The 19,343-nt window shown below is 42.2% G+C and overlaps 2 protein-coding genes across 3 annotated transcripts in view; one reads left to right on the top strand and one right to left on the bottom strand.

Moving 5' to 3' along the window:
* LOC117550421 overlaps positions 1-13,439 on the bottom strand; it is a 56,457-nt gene extending 43,018 nt beyond the window's left edge. For both annotated transcript variants that reach the window (XR_004569642.1, XM_034222851.1), the window contains exon 1: positions 12,166-13,439. The gene's annotated coding sequence lies outside the window, so the exon portion shown is untranslated. The remainder of the gene's footprint in view (positions 1-12,165) is intronic.
* LOC117550427 overlaps positions 12,499-19,343 on the top strand; it is a 9,926-nt gene continuing 3,081 nt past the window's right edge. Inside the window, exon 1 of the mRNA XM_034222864.1 lies at positions 12,499-12,713. The gene's annotated coding sequence lies outside the window, so the exon portion shown is untranslated. The remainder of the gene's footprint in view (positions 12,714-19,343) is intronic.

Here is a 19,343-nt window from a genome sequence, read left to right as displayed (position 1 = left end):
TGATGGACTGTCCACTCCAAGTAGGGAATGAGTCCTTACCCCAAGTGAAGGAGTTCAAGTATCTCGGGGTCTTGTTCTCGAGTGAGGGAACAATGGAGCGTGAGATGGGCCGGAGAATCGGAACAGCGGGAGCGGTACTGCAGTCGCTTTACCGCACCGTTGTGACGAAAAGGGAGCTGAGCCAGAAGGCAAAGCAATCTGTCTACCGGGCCATTTTCGTTCCTACCCTCACCTATGGTCATGAAGGATGGGTCATGACCGAAAGAACGAGATCGCGGATACAAGCGGCCGAGATGGGTTTTCTCCGCAGGGATAAGGTGAGAAGTTCGGTCATCGGGGAGGGACTCGGAGTTGAGCCGCTCCTCCTTCGCGTCGAAAGGAGCCAGTTGAGGTGGTTCGGGCACCTAGTTAGGATGCCACCTGGGCGCCTGTCTAGGGAGGTGTTCCAGGCCCATCCAGCTGGGAAGAGACCAAGGGGTAGACCTAGGACCAGGTGGAGGGATTATATCTCTTCGCTGGCCTGGGAGCGCCTTGGGATCCCCCAGTCAGAGCTGGTTGATGTCGCCAGGGAAAATAAAGTTTGGGGCTCTCTGCTGGAACTGCTACCCCCGCGACCCGACCACGGATAAGCGGGAGAAGATGGATGGATGGATGGAAGTCAAGAGATTTAAGGACAGAGAGAGAAGGGGCGTGACTTCCAACGGTCTTATAACCCAGGTAGTGACATCACAATCATGTGCTACAGCGCTATCCAATGAACACAGTAGTAGTCGCAGCTACTTACATAAACAATATGGTACACAGTATTACATGGAGTCATACAATATACATGTCTCTGTATGTTATACGTTATACCTCAACACTCCCACTTATGAATTTTGTGCTTACTGTTTACCTGTTCATATTTAATTAACAAAGCAACAATGTATGTATCTATCCTTTCTAGTAGCTGTTCCAAGTAAATACACTCCTGTATAGTTAGAGCTAGAGCCATATACTCAGCTTCACATGTGGAAAGCGCTACTGTAGGCTGTTTCTTGGATTTCCAAGAGACTAGTGAGCTGTCCTTACTCATGCTCAAACGTTTTTTTTTTATAAATCATATCAGTGAAAACGTTTCCACTAAAGGTTTTTTGTGTGAAATACATCAGAAATAAAGAATACAAATATGAAACACAGTCTGAGGTGTGCTCACTGCTGCTCTCTGATTGGTGTGTTGCTTGACCAATGACACCCGACCTTTGTTTTGTGGCTGTGTGTTTAGATGAAAGCCCAGTGGCCATCTGTTCATCTGTTACACTGATTATACAGTAAAGCCATCGTAAATAATATGATATACAGTACAGTACAATTACTTCTGGGTCTCTGTGTTTCATTCAAGCTCGGCTCTGTGTGTGTGTGGCACGAGCACATTTTGTGAGTGCGCGAGCGGTAACGTGGAATGTTGTTGTTAGCATCTGGTTAGCTAGCTATGCTAACGGGTATAAAGAGCTGTTTCTACACCAAGGTGGAGGAGAGTCCTCTCCTGTCAGACTGAGAGGATCGTATAACCTCAGCTCAGTGAGGTAAGGACTCTCTCAGTGTTTAGATAGTTCACTTTAGTGTAAGTTATCTCAGTGGGTCTCAAACTGTTTGGTCACCATTTATGTAAACAAGTATTTGCGAGGAACACCTTTATATGATCATTATAGTTATTACAAAATAAGAGAATAAATGAAAAACAGGTATGAAATACTATAGGACAGTAACACAAGAATATAGTTTAAAAGGGGAGTGATTAGTAAAATATCCATAAAGAAAGAGAACATCTGTGTACAGTTCTGTTTCATATGAATGCTGAAAGATGTAGGCTATCCATAGATCTCTCCACTTTGCTCTCAAAGTGCACCAGATTGATGCTTTTAACTTCAATATTTAAAAATAAATGTTCCCAGGGGAGCATGCCCCCAGACCCTCCTAGAGGAGGTTAGGTCCACCCCCCACCTAAAACATGTTCACATGGATAGGATACTAAATACATTTGCACACTTTTTATATGGTGGCCTATGTCCATATGTTTCTGTTTTTGGTGGTCGTGCCACAACCGTGCATGTCTGCACAAGTCATAGGTGTGCTATAAAATAGCACTACACCCCTGCAATGTGTGTGAAAGACAATAGACTTTACAGCATGTTTTTTTTTAATTGAAGTTGCGTTGGTGTTTGTGTGTTGATTGTTGACGGCAGTGTGTGCCCCCCCTTGGTAAATGATTGCCCCCCCATTAGATTTGTTCTAGAGCCGACCCTGCCCTGAGATAACGCAAAACGTGTTTTACTGTAACCCAATGTTCAATGTAGATTAGGCTGCCAACAGCCTCTCTGTATTTCTTCACATCCACCATTTTAGGTGCATCTTCAGTGTATTCTAACTTTTGGTCACAAGGTGTCTCCCTTACCCTACACTCTTGCATGTCAAAACGTTCCAGTATCTTTTCCACATATCTCTTTTGTGATACACAGCCATCAGACTGACTGAAATCCATGCCAAGAAAATGATTAAATCTCCCCAAATCCTTCATTTTAAATGTTGTGGAAAGCATGTTCTTCACTTTCTCTAAAATCTTGGTGTTGCTGGCTGCGATGATAAGATCATCGACCCAGATAGCAATTATTACTTTCCCCTCTTTAGACTCCTTGGAGTACACGCAGTGGTCTGCCGGGTTCTGTGTAAAATTGTCATCTGTTAAGCATTCATGCAACATCGTATTCCAATTTCGCCTGCTTCAGGCCGTAAATTGACTTCTCTAGCTTACACACTAGCTTTTCTTCCTCCTTTACATAACCCTCAGGTTGTTCCATGTAAATGTCGTGATCGATGGGTGCATGCAGGTAGGCTGTCTTTACATCCATCTGGTGTAAAATCAAATCCTCTTGGGCTGCCTTCTGCATTAATACACGTACACTTTCAGGTTGGCTGTAGGTGAGAACGTCTCCCCGTAATCTATCCCCGCCCTCTGACTGTATCCTTTGCTACGAACCTAGCTTTGTACTTGTCGTGTCCATCAACGTCTCCCTTAACTGAATAGACCCATTTACCTCCCACTGTTTTCCTGCCCTCTGGCAATATTGTCAGGGTAAAAGTCTGATTGTCTTCTAGAGACTTAATTTCCTCATCCATCGCTTTTCCCCAGTTTTCTGACTCAGTCGAGGTCATGGCCTCTTTAAAGGTCAGAGGTACACCGCAAACTGCTCTGTAACAATAATCTATACTAATGAGTGTTTTATCATCTTCATCACTATCTTCCTGAGTATAATCTCTCAAGTACTCTGGGGGTTTGCGCTCCCTACTGGGATATCTCCCACTGTCTGAGGCATGTGACGACACCATGGGGTGCTGTTCGCCATCATTCTCTGGTGCTGACTGTGGAGCGTTAGTCTGTACATATTTGCTCAGTACACTAGGCTGTGGGGCCTTTACTCCTTCTTCAAAGTCTTCCTCCGAATCCTGTTCTAGCCACTGTGTCTGAGTCTCGCTATCACAAGTTGTGCTGGTGATAAACTTTACTAGTCTGTGCTTCTGTACCTTCTCTTTGTCGGGGTAGTAAACTAGATAGGCGGGGCTTCCCTTGTCATACCCTTCAAAACGTCCTTTCTCAAACCTAGTATCTCATTTTCCCCTGTCCTGCTGGTACGCATAACACACTGCTTCAAACGTATGCATCTAAGTTACACTTTTTCCCTGTCAGTACTTTTTAAAGCACCGGTTTCTGGTATGTGCTGCTTCCTGAATGGTATAGTGCCACAGGTTTTTAGGCAGATCACTGTCAATAAACATACACCTGGTCATTTCAAAAAGAGTGCACCCTTCTCTTTCAGCTGTCCCGTTTTGATGTGGGGAATAAGGACAAGACGTCTCATGTCTGATCTTGTTCTTTCTCAATAGTGTCTGAGGGTGCATTCACACCTAATAGTCCGTTTTCTGGTGCGCACCAAATGACAGTTTGTTACATTGTTTCATTTTTCAGAAGGTTCGGTTTGCGTTCACACAGGCAAAACTCAAACGGACTATAAACTTTAAACACAAGTCATGTGCACGGAAATGCTGTTCAACCATTGGTCAGACATTAAGGGGGTAAAAACGCAAATCCCGGCAATTTCTACCGGAGCCTCCGCCATGGAGCATCTGCACTTTCGGCAGGTTATTCTCATGCTGCTGTTAATCTGGAGATCAACAGACACTAGCGGCCCGCGCATATGATTATATAATCAGACAACGTCCGTTAAAAAACATTACAACATAATGAGAGACGTTCTGCAGTAAGGAGGGGCGTTTCACCAACGACAGGTTTTCTTACTTTTATGTAGCTGACGGAGAATTTTTACTTTACACGACACTGTTCAACACTTCATTCTGCTTCACTCTTTAACTAAACAACCGCGGATGTCTTGAAAGACTCTTTCGCTAAAGATTTTGAAGATATCCGCGTTCTTGTGACACGTAAATACTACGCTTCCTATGGTTTGGTGCGGACTGCGTTCACACCAACAATGAACCGCTCCAGAGTTCGCAAGCAAGCGCTCCGTGACCACCTATTTTAGCGGACCAGAGTCCGGTTGTTTAGTTCACTTAAGAGGTCTCGGACTGTGTTCACACCGACCCAAATGAACCGCACCAAGCGGCTAAACGCACCAGGGTTCGATTCAACCGGACTATACAAGGCAGGTGTGAACGCACCCTGAAACTCCTTACTAGTGAACTCAGTCCCATTATCTGATCTAATGCATTTCACAGTCCCATAGGGAGCTACTAGGGATGTAACGATACCAAAAACTCACAGTACGATAATATCGCGATAAAAAGTCCACGGTACGATATTTATCGCGATATTGAAAAATAAAGGGAAAAAATGTGAATTTTTTTTTTTTTTTTACTTTAATTTGTTTTTCTTATTAAATAATAAATCTGATTTGTACAGCATTTTAAAGTGTCAACAATATAATAATCAGACCCTGCAATAGAATAAATAAAGTTTCACTTTAGTTTTTCAAGTAACTCAACTCTAACTCACTAACTCTCAGCATCATCAAGGTTATCTTTTAGGAATATGAATATGTCCACATTTCCAGGTAGAAGCTGGAATGTTTGGGAGTTTACAATATCCCCTGCTGCGGTAAAAACTCTCTTGCTTGGTACTAGGGATGCACGATATTGTTTTTTTGAAACCGATACCGATACCTATAACTTCCTGCTTCTCAAGACCGATACCGAAAACCGATAATAATATAATATATATATATACACCTGTAGTTTTTGCACACCTGGTGGTAAAAAAAAGACTAGTAGTGAGCAAATGACATGAGCATTACTACTATGAACAAAACTAACCCTGGGGTCGTCTCTGGCAAACTTCTTTCCTTTTTCAAAAGCCTCGTCGATAGGTAAAAGCCCCGGTGCCTTTGCAGCTGGCTTTGGATTCGCCGCTAGTTTAGCAGCGCAGGCGTCTTCGTACGCTTTTAACACACCATCGTGGCGATGTTTCAGGTGACTAATCAGGTTGGCAGTATTATAGCTCGTTGCCTTTTTCCCTCCTCGTGGAACTTCTGCATTGCATTTGTTAATACAAATAGCAAGCGAACTATCTAACTCTGAAACTTTGAAATAGTCCCATACTACCGACGACATGTTTGTTTACTGTCCTGGCTTCACGGCCGCACACCATTTACGTCACAGCCAGGCATGAGTTAGGGAGCGCTGGATTTGTGAAAAACTCCCCTCTTCCTAAACCACTAATACCACAGTACTGGCAAAACGGGAGGAGCCGAGGGAAAAACAAGCGCCCCTCATCCCAATCCACCCACACCGCAGTATTTTTTGCTTTTTTTTACCCAAAAAATATATTGTATATTATCGGGGCTATTAATACTTTTATCGGGTTTATCGGGATGACGTCATAATTCCTAATATCAGACCGATAATTATCGGGCCGATAATTCTCGTGCACCACTACTTGGTACTGATGTTGCTGGGACAGAGAGATATGCTTTGGCCATGGGTGACAGCAGTGGGTAAAACTGTGCATTGTCTCTCCACCACTTCAAAAACAATACAGTTTTTGCCAAGAAGGTGAGGCTTATTGACAGGGCGAGATATACATATACTGTTGGTACTTGTCTATGTCTCTAGGTATGTACATGTAACCCTGTAAATATGATGTCCTTTTGTGTTATCTGTTGTTTTATGTTCATGTTGTAACCTACTTGTTGCCATGTTGGACAGGTCTCCCTTGAAAAAGAGATTGATGATCTCAATGGGACCATCTGGTTAAATAAAGGTTTAAAAAAATATATATATATAAAAAAAAAAAAAAAAAATCGCGGTAGATTTTGTCAGTCTCACGACGGTATTGAGACATCTATTTACCGCAATATTGCGATATTCGATATATCGTTACATCCCTAGGAGCAACATCTGCCAGATACTTCTCAGTGGCTTGAACTGCGTCACTCTTCGCTTTCAGGAAGAAAAAAAAAACACTGCCCCTGTACACACATCTGTAAATGACTGCATATACCTGAAGCCATTTATGGACTCGTTGTTAACTGGACCCGCTAGATCGGTGTTCACCAACTCAAGTGGTGTGTTTGCTTTATCGGTTGGATCTCTGTTTCTCGTTTGGGTAAACTTTCCCTCTATGCATACTGTACAATCTTTATCAGGCTTACGCTTTGTACCCTTAATATGCATACCTACAGTTACATCCTGCAGCTTCAAAACATCCTCATAATTACAATGACCCATAATCTCATGCCACGTTTGGATATCATGGCTGACATGACACTTATCTTCAACATCACACTCTGTTTGTAAATAGTATATTTTCTTACGTAAATGTCAAACCTGGTACCATCCGGTAACATCAGAACATCTTTACCTTTATCGAAGAACACCTTGGCTCCGTTAGCTGTAGCAGACTTCACGGAAAATAGTTATTGGGGGCAGTGGCGTTTTCTCCCGGAGGCCAAGGGAAGCCAGGCTTCCCCTGTTTTTTCGGATTGTAGTTATAATTTAAATAAATAAATAAAAACACTTTGTTTTGTTTAGATAATTCTCCTTTGCTGTGTGTTGCTGCCGGCCCGTCTCTCCCCCATTCTCATTGAGTATTTTACAAAGAGTGAAACAAACAGCGCCCCTCTAGATGTTATGGTGAAACAGTAGATTGCACTCACTGTTGCGAGAGGAGGCCAGCCGAATCTGGCTTCCCTTGGTGAAAAAAAATTGAGGGATTGACCAATCAGATGAGGCTCACGTGATGCCCCTGCCAACCTGTGATTGGTCAGGGCCATGCCAAGGGAAGTCAGAGGCGGCTGGCTTCCCTTGCCTCACAATCCAATCAAATCGCATAGTGGTGCAGTGACGCATCCTAAAATCCGGAAGTAAGCTGCGCTCGGTTTCCCTCGACAAAAAAGCAATGAGATATCTCCATAGGATTTAGGAAAATAGCTCGAAATAAGGTCAGTGGAAAACGAACCTGTTGGATAAATGCAAGTTTTGTTCAGTCGGATAATATCCACATGTCTACCCTACTTTTATAATTTCCGAATCATAAATCTAATCGATAGATAGCGTCACTCTCACCGCCGTTAGAAAGTAGCAAGCAACTGAAGCAAGTGCAATTATGGAGGGTGGAGATTTGGAGTATTTCATCAAAAAAATAATTGTACTAAACTTCCGCTACAGCAGCAACAACAACAAATACAATCTGATGACAGGCATCATGCCCAAACTGGAGCTGTGTACAGCGAGGAAAAAAGGAGCGAATCGGACGTAAAACGTTAAAGGTCTCCTGATTTAGTTTGTGAATGAATGCTTATTAGAGTTTGGGCTGGAGAGTGCGTGCGGACCTGTCGGTTAGATAACAGGCGTGTGTAAGTCCTGCATCTGATACAAATGTGTGTAAAATGATACGGGGTGCTGTAATCACTCATCTGGTTACGTTATCACATTGACCACCACACCCCCGACCCAAAAGACAGGACGTATTATTGGCTTCCCCTAATTTTTTTCCCACGCCACGCTACTGATTGGGGGTACGATGGGATGTATAGTGCGTTCTTCAGAGTCACTTTACACCGTCATCCCTCGCTGTCTATCAGACACATCTCTGCTTCTCCTCTGCCTTGCGCCACCCCGAAGGTACGCCTCCCGTCTGCCAATTCCATGCCGTGTCTCTCCGCCTTGAAGGTGCTGTCAAAAATCTTGAATTTGTTGTCATCGTTGATGATGTGAGACGACGCTCCCGTGTCCACGATCAATCCTTTTCTGTGGGTCTGTAGTTGTTGTCTCTGTAGGCTGGTCTCTTTAGCTCGCACTTTGAGGGTGTAGTCATCTCCTCCCGCAGCTTCTCCGGTACCACCTGGCATGCTCGCGTCTAACCGGTGTGGTTAAGCGGTGGTGTGGTTACATCTGTTACACGCGCACCGAGCGGCATCACCGCAGTCCTTCTTTGTGCACGCTTTGTCTGTGTGCCCTTTGCTTTTACAAAAGCTACACCAGACTTTCTTTCTGCAGTCATCTTTTCGATGGCCTTTCTCTCCGCATCGCCAACATGCGCCGACGCGTTCTCTGTCGCCATCGGGGATGAATCGTTTGGCGGGCTTTCTCTTTGTCGCTGCTTGGACCCTCAGCACCCTCTCGCTCGTCTCGTCTGAGGCTGGGGCTGAATCTTCTGAGGCCTCGAAGTTCCTCAACTTCGCCTTGAACTGTCCCAACGTTACTTCAGTGTCACCGTGTGTCACCATTAGTGTGAACGGCTTGTATTTTTCGGGTAATCCCCGCATAACCATCGCCATCCTTACGGCCCCTACACACGGCGGCGTGCGTTGCCTCTTCAACGCTTCTGCCCATTCACTTTGAATGGGGTGACGTCATGATTCGCCGAACTGCATTGTGGGAGCAAAGCATAGCTTTTCTCGCGGTGCTCGCTGCAAAAGTAGAGCAATGTTCTACTTTTGACGCCTCGATGGAGGCGTCAGCCAATCAAATCCCGTTTATGCAAATCTACCAGTACAAGCACTAGCCAATCAAACCGCGTGTATGCTGGGAGAGCCAGACCGCAGTTCATTTCCTCATATAACAAAAAATGGAGGAGAAAATAATCGTAGCGGTAGGGAATCACCCGGTGCTTTATGATCAGTCCCTGTTCACCTACCGGGATACAAACCGGAAGAGCCAGGCATGGAGGGAGGTGGCAGAGACAGTGAGTGAAACTGGTAGGTGTTCGCCTGTTTGGGGAGTTTATATCCAGTGTACTTCGTTTGAATGGACAGCTAGCAGACATAGACAGTATTTAGCCAACATGGAATGTTGCGTAAAATAGCACCATAGGCATTAATGTCATAAATGTTCATCATGTAAAGTGTGACATGTAAAACCTTTTATGCAATTGACAGGAGAGATTCATGTGATTGGTTGTTGCTCGCGTAAACTCCTCAAGCTCAAGACACGCCCACTGCCAAGCGGCAATGCACGCCGCCGTGTGTAGGGGCCGTTAGTCCCTCACTCTGTGCTTCTCCCGCGCTCCTGAGTGCCGTAATGATCTGCTCAGCTCGGATAATGTACTCTGTCACCGTCTCATTATCAGCTTTCTTCAGCGCAGTCATGGTTACAAGGTGACGATCCGGGGCCTGCCTTTTCCAATATAGTGCTCCCTTGATATTCGGAGACTTTCTCGGCCTTTGTTTAGTTTAGTTTATTTTTATTTTTTTCGAGCGTCGAAAATAAACAAAAGGTGATACAGACATGATACAGTACTATACAAATGAATGCAATAACAAAACGAAATATTTTATTAATAATTGAATAATCTGTAGTATCATTGTCTGATATCAATAAACAACAAAGCTTTAGCTAATTACACGTCCGAAAAGGGGTCGGAAGAAGTTTACACTTATTTAATCCGACCCCTTCTCCCTTTTTTTTTTTTTTTTACATCTTAATATGTTAACATACAATATAAATGTATACTTATAATCTTGAATAATTTGGATATATATACAGGCAAGTTAGGAGAATGGTCTCTATATATTTATATATATACATATGTACATACACAAATTCATACAAACACAAATTCATAAATGGAATACAAAACAAGAATATAAACAGTTATGGTTTAGCAGTTTCATCCCTGTACCTTGTGAGAATTGTGTCTTTATACCTCTTTTTGAATAGTTTGATGTCTGGACATTCCTTTAGCTCCTCACTCAAATTGTTCCAGATCTTCACCCCACAAACAGAAACAGAAAAACTTCTCTTTGTTGTGCGCACCCTAACATTAGTGAATATAAATGAACCACGTAAATAATAATTACCTTGTCTTTCATTGAACAATATCTGAATATTCCCAGGTAATTGAAAATGTTTTGCCTTAAACATGATTTGTACAATTTAGAATTCAACAAGATCTGACCGTTTTAATAATTTTAGCTCTAAGAATAATGGGTTTGTATGATCCCTATAGCATTTTTAACAAGTCTTATTGCTCTTTTTTGTAGAATAAATAGGAATTGATAAGTTACATATGTGTGTGAATGGTTTTGAAATAACATCTATAACCTTTTTTAATATAGTCATGTCAATGTCATCACAATCGGTACGTCTTTTGTTTTTACATTTCGTTACAATATCAACTACTTCCCTTTCATGCACTGCTGTGAGGAACATTGAGAAAGGATTAAGTTTTATTAAGTTTTCCAGCTTTTTTTCTGATGTTCAGGTCCAACATTTACAAAGAAATCATTGAAACTGTTGGATACAACATCCATATTTTCCTTATCCTGTCAATGAAGTCCTTTTTCTAGACCCATTTGTTATAATCAGTATGCTCCATATTCCTTTAATGTTGTTTTTATTTTTGTCTAGTATTTTCCGATAGTATTCACTTTTGCAGGTCCTTATTATAATTGTTAATTTATTTTTATATTTTTGATATCTAATCTCTGTCTCTTTTGTTTTATTTCGCATGAAATCTCTATACAATGAATTTTTCTTTTTACAGGCATTTTGTAAACCCCTTGTGATCCATAGACATTCTGCATATTTCATTTTTCTACTGTATTTGACAATTGGGCAGTATGTATTATATAATGATACAAATATTCTCAGGAATTGATCATATGCACTGTCAATATTGTTTTCTTGGTATAAATCATCCCATCTTTGTGCCAGTAAAGCATTTTTTAAAGCGTTCATTGCTTCCTCTGATCTAACTCCGGCATGTTATTACTCTAGTTTCTGTCATAAACTGCTAATACTGCCTGGTAGGTGGTCACTTATATCATTTATTAAGAGTCCACTTACTGTATTGTTTTCTATGTCATTTGTGAATATATTGTCTATGAGAGTAGCACAGTGTGATGTGATTCTGTTGGGTCTAGTAATTTTTGGATATAAACTCATACTGTACATTCATCATTGTCATGCTGTGATTATTTGGATTTAGAAGGTCAATATTGAAGTCACCACAAATTAAAACTGTTTTATCACTTTTGAGAATATTTCCTCCATCCAGTCCTTGAAAATCTCAATACTAGAGCCGGGTGCTCTATATATACAACTGATGATTACATTTTTCGTTTTTTCTTTGCAGATTTCAATCGTGATACATTCCAATACATTATCAATCACTGTTGACATATAATTCATCACCTTAAATTGTAAAGTATTGTCCACATACAAGGCTACCCATGTTTTGTCTATTTATGTATCTGAGTCCATAGCCCTACAGCTCAAAGTCTATGCCTTTGTCCTCCGTGATCCAAGTTTCAGATATGGCAATAATGCTAAATGTTTATTGAAACTGATTTAAATATTCCTTGATGAGGTTAAAGTTTGCATACATGCTTCTGCTGTTGAAGTGAATAATAGATAGCTTGCCCTCTGATGATATGCTCTGGTTGTACTGTTGATCAGTGTAATAACAGCAGTTGTTGATGATAGAAGAGAAGACATTATTGTCCGGGTCTATTTCATAATCCGGATCTTTTGTTTTATAGTCAGTGTATTCAAATGTTTTTAGCAACAGTTGGTCTTGATCCTTGATCATCTGAGACATATTAATATTTTCCCCTATTGAAGATGATTGCCTCCATTCAGTGTGAGTCATGGTTGTGTGTAAGTGCTTGTTACCTTATGTGTGGTCCAGAACATGAAGATTATTGGTATTCATCCAGATCCTCCATGTTTCTGATACCAGTACTTTGGCCTCCTCAGGTGTTCCGTTTAGCTTTATAAATATTTTGCAGTTTGTTGTCCAGGTGTTCTGAATTTTCCTCTGTTTTGTCATGAAGCGAGCCTTTCTTGCTATGTCGCCGCTGTACTTGGTCAGATGCTCGTTGATGTAGACATCTGATCCTTTCAGCTTCCTTCCTTGTTTGAGTAAGGCCGTTTTGTGTTTCCTGTTCACAAACCTGATGAGAATAGCCGGTTTGTTGCCAGCGTTACTCCTTGGCAGGGGGGTGGCATGCCTCGATGTTCTCACAGTCCAGTTCGATCCCCTTGGACTGGAGGAAAGCAGCCACCTGTTGCTCTGTGGAGCTGACATCAAGCTCCCCGGGCTCACCCCTGTTGTTAACGGTCACAGCACGAGCGTATGACCTGGGTTTTATGTTGAGCCCGGTAACGATAACATTGTTCATCCTGGTATATTGCTCAAGGTCCTCCACTCTGCTCTCCAGGTAAGTTATCCTCTTGTCCTTCTCAGCATTCTGGATCCGCAGATCCTTAACCTCTTTTTTACAAGGTCCAAAATGTTTTTCTGCTGCAACCTGACAGCAGAAATGTCCTCCGCCAGAAAGTCGAGCGACTTTTTAATGTCCTCGACCTCCTCCTTGTCCTTCGTGTCTCTGAATATCAGGCCTAAACTGGTATTGTTGAGTAGCGGCGCTAACTCACAATAGGCGTCAGCATTGAGCTTGTCGTCTTGAGCCCTCAGTGCCGCTGTCAGCTCTCCAGTGGGTGCTCGAAGGATGGTCTCCTTCAATCCCACTCTGTGCATGCAACACAGCATCCTCTCTTCCCAGAGCTCATACTCTTCTGCTTTCCCGTAAAACGTGGGCCACTTGCTCTTCCTCGTGGTTCTATTCGCAATGGCTTTTGCGTTTGTAGCTTCAGTAGCTTAGCTTAGGTCCTCGGTTCTCCCGATGCTAAATTAGCTTACCACATGGCTAACTAGCTACTCCTATGCTAAACGTGCTAACAGGCAAACTTCTCGCCTCGTTATCGCACGTGCGCTTCAAACTGTTGAATAATTCATCGTATCTGGGCCCATAACCTGTTAGCAGATTTAGATTCATACCTTTTGTCTCTCTGCAGCAGAAAGGTGAATATTCTCAGCAGTTCAAGTTTAGCCATTCATCACAGCGTTATTTATTAGATGCACACAAGTCAAGAGACTTAAGGACAGAGAGAGAAGGGGCGTGACTTCCAACGGTCTTGTACCCCAGGTAGTGACATCACAATCATGTGCTACAGCGCTATCCAATGAACACAGTAGTAGTCACAGCTACTTACATAAACAATATGGTACACAGTATTACATGGAGTCATACAATATACATGTCTCTGTATGTTATACCTCAACACGCTCAATGAACTACATCTCCCGTCTCGCACAACACACCAAGACGGCCGTCATGTTAGCACATTTCACGAAAAGCATTAAACGAGGAGAAAATCACTACAAGTCTGGGCATGTTGAGAGCATAGACTGTATATATAAATGGACGTAGTGTCCGTGACGTCACCCATAGGATTCTGCAGAGTTGCAGAGAAGCCCTTAGTAGGCGGAGTCGGCCACTAACGTCTCAACAGTGACGTCAAAGTCTAACTTCCGCCTGCTCCAGCCTGATCAAAATAAGATCAAAGAGGCAGAGCAGAGGCGGTACCTGCTGCCACCGAGCTGGAAGTTCCAGAGCTAGCTCAAGCTAAGAAGCTAAGCTAACATGAAATACATGCATACCAAGTTACTGCTTGGCACTTTGGTTTTGATAAAACAGTGTAGTTCCACTATATAAACGTTACATTCATAATCAAACGAGACAATCTGCAAGAGAATTAGCTATTTGTTGTTATTCTTAATGCTTATCATTCACATGTTAATACAATTAAATAAGTACCGATACATGCAGAACAATTGTGGTGATGTTCAGCTTACTAAGCAGGGGTGCACATAACTTTTTTGCCCTGGTTCTCAAAGGAGCACCTGGAGATGTTGCTTGGTGCTCATCCTTAAAATGAAATAAACTGTAACTTTTGAGGGGGTCTTGACTTTATTTGCCAGACACACGGCACTGAACACACATGCAGAGGTGAACACAGAACACACATGCAGAGGTGAACACAGAACACAAATGCAGAGGTGAACACAAGACAACATTAGCACGACCAGTAATCCTACAAGCTGTCATCACTACCCTCCTGACTGTTCTCCTCACTGTCTTCCTCTCTGTCAGACATGGTAGCTGATGATGTAGGCCTACTACTTTCTCTCTGGTTGAGTCTGCGATTAGCTGCTTGCATCCACAAGTCAACAGCTGGGTTTGGGTCGAAAGTCTCTGTTGTCATCTTAGACAAGTGGATGTAATCAAATAAGTATGTGAACATAACCAATAACCTACCATAGCCAACAACAAATTAATGTAACTTATTTTATTTTTGTTGTTCATATCTTATGTTACCTTAACATTTATTTATTTATGCATTTTTTTTTATCTTTCCAGTTTTAAAGGATATGTTTGGTTACTGTCCTATAGTATGCATTGGAATGATTTCAAACCTGTTTATCCCAATAATTATAAAGGAGTGCCTTGGAAATATGTGTTTACATAAATTGTGATCAAAACGTTTGAGACCCACTGAGATAACTTAGACTAAAGTTAACTATCTAAACACCCAGAGTCCTTTAAGCCCCTGTCACACTGTCCTGAAATTGACACCCGATGGACACACGATAAAGGAAATGTTCAAATTCGGCTGTGATCGTAGCAACATCGGGCCATTCGTGAGGGCATCTTAAAGATCAAATGCAAAGCTTCCAAATATGCTACATTTTTATAGAAATGTTGTTTTTAAGACTGCCTGTATTTTTTATTTTATTTAAATCGAGATAATACACCCAAAAAAAAGCTTTTTATTGATCCAAAACTCGACCCAAAGCCGTCTGAATTTCTGACATGTAATTCCCAGCAGCCTCCGCGCGCGTGACGTAATAGTGGCCAAACAGTCTCTGGACCAAATATCCCGACTCGGCAGTCTCGGTCACATGTTTTTCGAAAAGAAAACTGAATTAACATGGGTTATTGTTGAGCTTTTTGTTGTACGAACGGTGCGGGATCTGGGAGAGTTTTACATGCATTTCCCAAAGACCAAATCATCCGCAAAAAATGGATTTTTTTAGTGAATCGTGTTGGATGGCAACCGACAAAATGGAGCAAGTTGTGTTCTGACCACTTCGCGCGTGATGCATACGACGTTGATCCTGCTATCATGAAGTCTGTTGGTGGAGAAGCATTAATAGCACGTCGGAGGCTGAAATCCGGAGCCGTCCCCTCCACATTTCAGCACAAGAAACCACTGAAAGAACGAAAGAGCCGGGCGATGCAGAAACGCCAAAGAATTGAGGTAAACAACTTTTGATTAGATTTCAAAACGCACGGAGCACAGCAGATAACGCAGATAACGGAATTGCAGTTGTATTGCTTATAGAGGTGGGCACCGTTAGATTCTGTGTCTTTACGATCATAAACAATGTGTTGGATGTGGAGCTAGGATAAGTAATAAGGGCGCTAGGAGTGATAGGTTAGCATTTTTCGCTCGGGGCTAATTCACTGTTAGCATTGTAGTTTATCTGCAGCTCATTCATCGCTCCTCCACTCATAACGGAAAATGTCGAACGTCCTACAGTCGGTGATGCAGACTTCTTCTCCCATCTCTTCCTTCACTTTCCCATAGTTGTGGCAGCACTTGTTTTCTCGGCTTGTAGGCATGGTCTGGCAGTTTCCACATCTACACCAATTCTCAGCACCCTCGGCCTCTTCCTCAGATGGCGAACTTGAATCATCGCCATCAGCACTTTCATCGGTGATATCAGGTGACGTTTCCTTGTATTTCCTCTTCGACATCAGAGGCTCGTATAGATATGGTTGGATGTCGACAACATACTCCAGATATTGGGTGGCCTCCGACTCAGAATCAGACATGATAGACGAAACTAAGTTGTACTATCGGCGGAAGCCGCTGTGAGCCGCTGCGAGCATTTTTCGCTCGGGGCTAATTCAGAGGCTCACTCAGAGCGCCTGGACTTTATTTTTCTAAACCTCTCTAAAAAGGTCAAATTTCACTTGTTTTGCATCAATCTTGATACAGGGTACTTATTATATGTTATAGTTTGGATTCCTAAAGCTTTTAGTCTATAGTCTACTCAGAATCAGACATGATAGACAGTGGCGACTGGTCATTAGGGGCAGGTGGGGCACAGCCCCACCTAGTGTCAGCAGAAAGTATTAAAAGTAATGATTACAAAAAAATGCAAAAAATAAATTAAAAAATATATAAAATATATTTTAAGATCATGTTTAATCATCTGATTCGTCTGTACATTGCTGTTTTAGTCTGTGTTCTTCTAATTAGTGTCTACAGTGTGTGCCTATTGAGCTGTTTAGAGCCATGTGGGACAAAACCCGATCCTGCCCCCTCCCTCTCCCTGTTTAAGTCAATGGTGACTGTAAAAACTACACTGCGCATGCTCAGAGTATTGTCCTATTTAATGTGTGTGGCAAAAAAATAATGACCATAGGGGCATAGAGCTGCCATCCCCACCATACGTCATCTCACATCATTCAGAGCTGATTGGCTGTAAGTACGTGTGCCGCGAAAAGTGTGGTGTGTGAAGAGGAGGAGAGAGAGCTGCAGTGAGGCGTCCTACAACCCGGAAATAAACTGCGCATGGCTTCCCTCCACAAAAAAGCAATGATATTTCTCCATAGGATTTTAGAAAATAGCTCCAAATAAGATCTGTGGGAAACAAACCTGTTAGATAAATGCACGTTTTGTTCAGCCGGATAATATCCACATGTCTACCCTACTTTTATAATTTTCGAATCATAAATCTATTGATTAGATCAGATTTATGATAGACTTTTGAAACTACAAGAACATAAGGAGGACTTTTACAAAAAAGTAATAGAGATTTTTGTCCAGAAGGATAGGCAAATGGACTTCATCTTCATGTCAAGGTAAGACTGCAATTTTACCACCGCCATGAAAATGGGATCTTACTAAGAGAGAACAATTCAATATTTAAATGATAAAATTAAATTGTTTGGGTATCCTTTTGTTGAACTGTCTGTTTAAAATTAATTGAAGCATCAGACAAAAAAAGCTTTTGAAAATAATATTATATTTTGATTTAGGTCAAAATATAATATTTGTAAACCTGAAGAGTCAGAGCCTCACCAGCCATGAACCTCAGAAGCTTATATATAGACATCTAAGTTTTGTGTGCCCCACCACTTTTGTACATATAAAAACGCCACTGATGATAGACGAAACTAGTTGTACTATCGGCGGAAGCCGCTGTGATTGATAAGCCAGCTGGAAATATGTTTGGCACATCTGACGTCACGCGCCGCCATCTTGCGGAGGAGCGGCGGAGAAAATAAATCGTCGGACTTGGTGTTGGGGGTTGAACAAAATTAATATTGCGCATTGCCAGACTCATATTATCTCCGATTTTAATACTGCAAAATCTTAGATAGTGTTGTAGCTATATGATTTTGATTGTACTGGCAATTATACAAAAAGCTTTGCATTTGATCTTTAAGCCATCGTATGACCGCCGGTGGAGTTTCTCAGGCTCCGGCAGCAACTTCGGGAGCGGTGGCAACATCTTTGGCATCACAAAGCATTGCCGAAGGACCTTGTGAAGGTTCATTTTCGTGTTGACTTCGTGTGTCCATTTTGCCCTTCGTAAGGCATTCGTGAGGGCATCTTAAGCCATCGTATGACCGCCGGTGGAATTTATCAGGCTCCGGCAGCAACTTCGGGAGCGGTGGCAAAATCTTTGACATGCCAAAGATTTTGCCGAAGGACCTTGCGAAGGTTCATTTTCGTGTTGACTTCGTGTGTCTATTTTGCCCTTCGTGAGGCCATCGTGAGAGCATCGTGTACCCATCGCATGACATAGTTTGTGTCATGGTAACGTGGACATATAAAGGCTAACTCCCAAAGCTTCAATCACAATTCATCACAATTCAGTTCCTGCAGAATGGCATACTATGATGAGACAACAAGGGAAAAGAAGGCAGCAGCATTGCTTCTTTTGATGCACCTCAGAGAACATGATGAGCAACTCTTACAGGTAAAAATTGTCTTATTTCACGTTGTCATTTCTTGCTTTTTGTGACCTGCTCAATCGAAATCAGTAGCAGTGATGATACCTGTATTAAACAGGTGAAACAGGAGCATGAGGACACGGTGCGCGATGTTTGCTTGCAGGTCGCTTCTCTGGTTGTTTTATTGCACAACAAAATCATGTAAACAACCCAATTTGTGTTCTGTGAAACTGAAAAGGATATTACATTGTTTTTGTTACTTTCGTTGCAGTTGTATCATACAACTGCAACTGCCGCGGCGCCAGGATTTCAATTTTGGGTGGGCCAATGTAATTTCGGCTGGGCCTGTTCTAATAGCCCATTTCTCGTTAACAAAAATAATATAAAAAGAAATACCTGAATATCATTGTAGGCAACTGTGGAATGCATATTTCCTATAGTAAAGACACTTTTTCTAAACCCTTCTCTTTTAAACATTTTCACTTATAAGAAGCTTAAATAGGCTATTATTTAAATGATTAAACGGCACCCCGCAATGAGTGAAATTAAATATTAAACTACTGCATGTTATTTTGTTTTAGTTCACAATACATTGATACATTTAGAAACAAAGAGCATACAACGGCAGAAATACGGAATAATGAGCGAGCACCTGATGTGTGTCTGTGTGGTTAGACTGCAGCCTGATGTGTGTCTGTGTGGTTAGACTGCAGCCTGATGTGTGTCTGTGTGGTTAGACTGCAGCCTGATGTGGTCTGTGTGGTTAGACTGCAGCCTGATGTGTGTCTGTGTGGTTAGACTGCAGCCTGATGTGTGTCTGTGTGGTTAGACTGCAGCCTGATGTGTGTCTGTGTGGTTAGACTGCAGCCTGATGTGTGTCTGTGTGGTTAGACTGCAGCCTGACTGTGTGTCTGTGTGGTTAGACTGCAGCCTGATGTGTGTCTGTGTGGTTAGACTGCAGCCTGATGTGTGTCT

Source organism: Gymnodraco acuticeps, unplaced genomic scaffold (assembly GCF_902827175.1).
Source record: "Gymnodraco acuticeps unplaced genomic scaffold, fGymAcu1.1, whole genome shotgun sequence".
In the NCBI taxonomy this organism is placed as follows: domain Eukaryota; kingdom Metazoa; phylum Chordata; class Actinopteri; order Perciformes; family Bathydraconidae; genus Gymnodraco; species Gymnodraco acuticeps.
The sequence above is the reverse complement of the archived record's forward strand: the minus strand, read 5'-3'. Positions and strand labels throughout refer to the sequence as shown.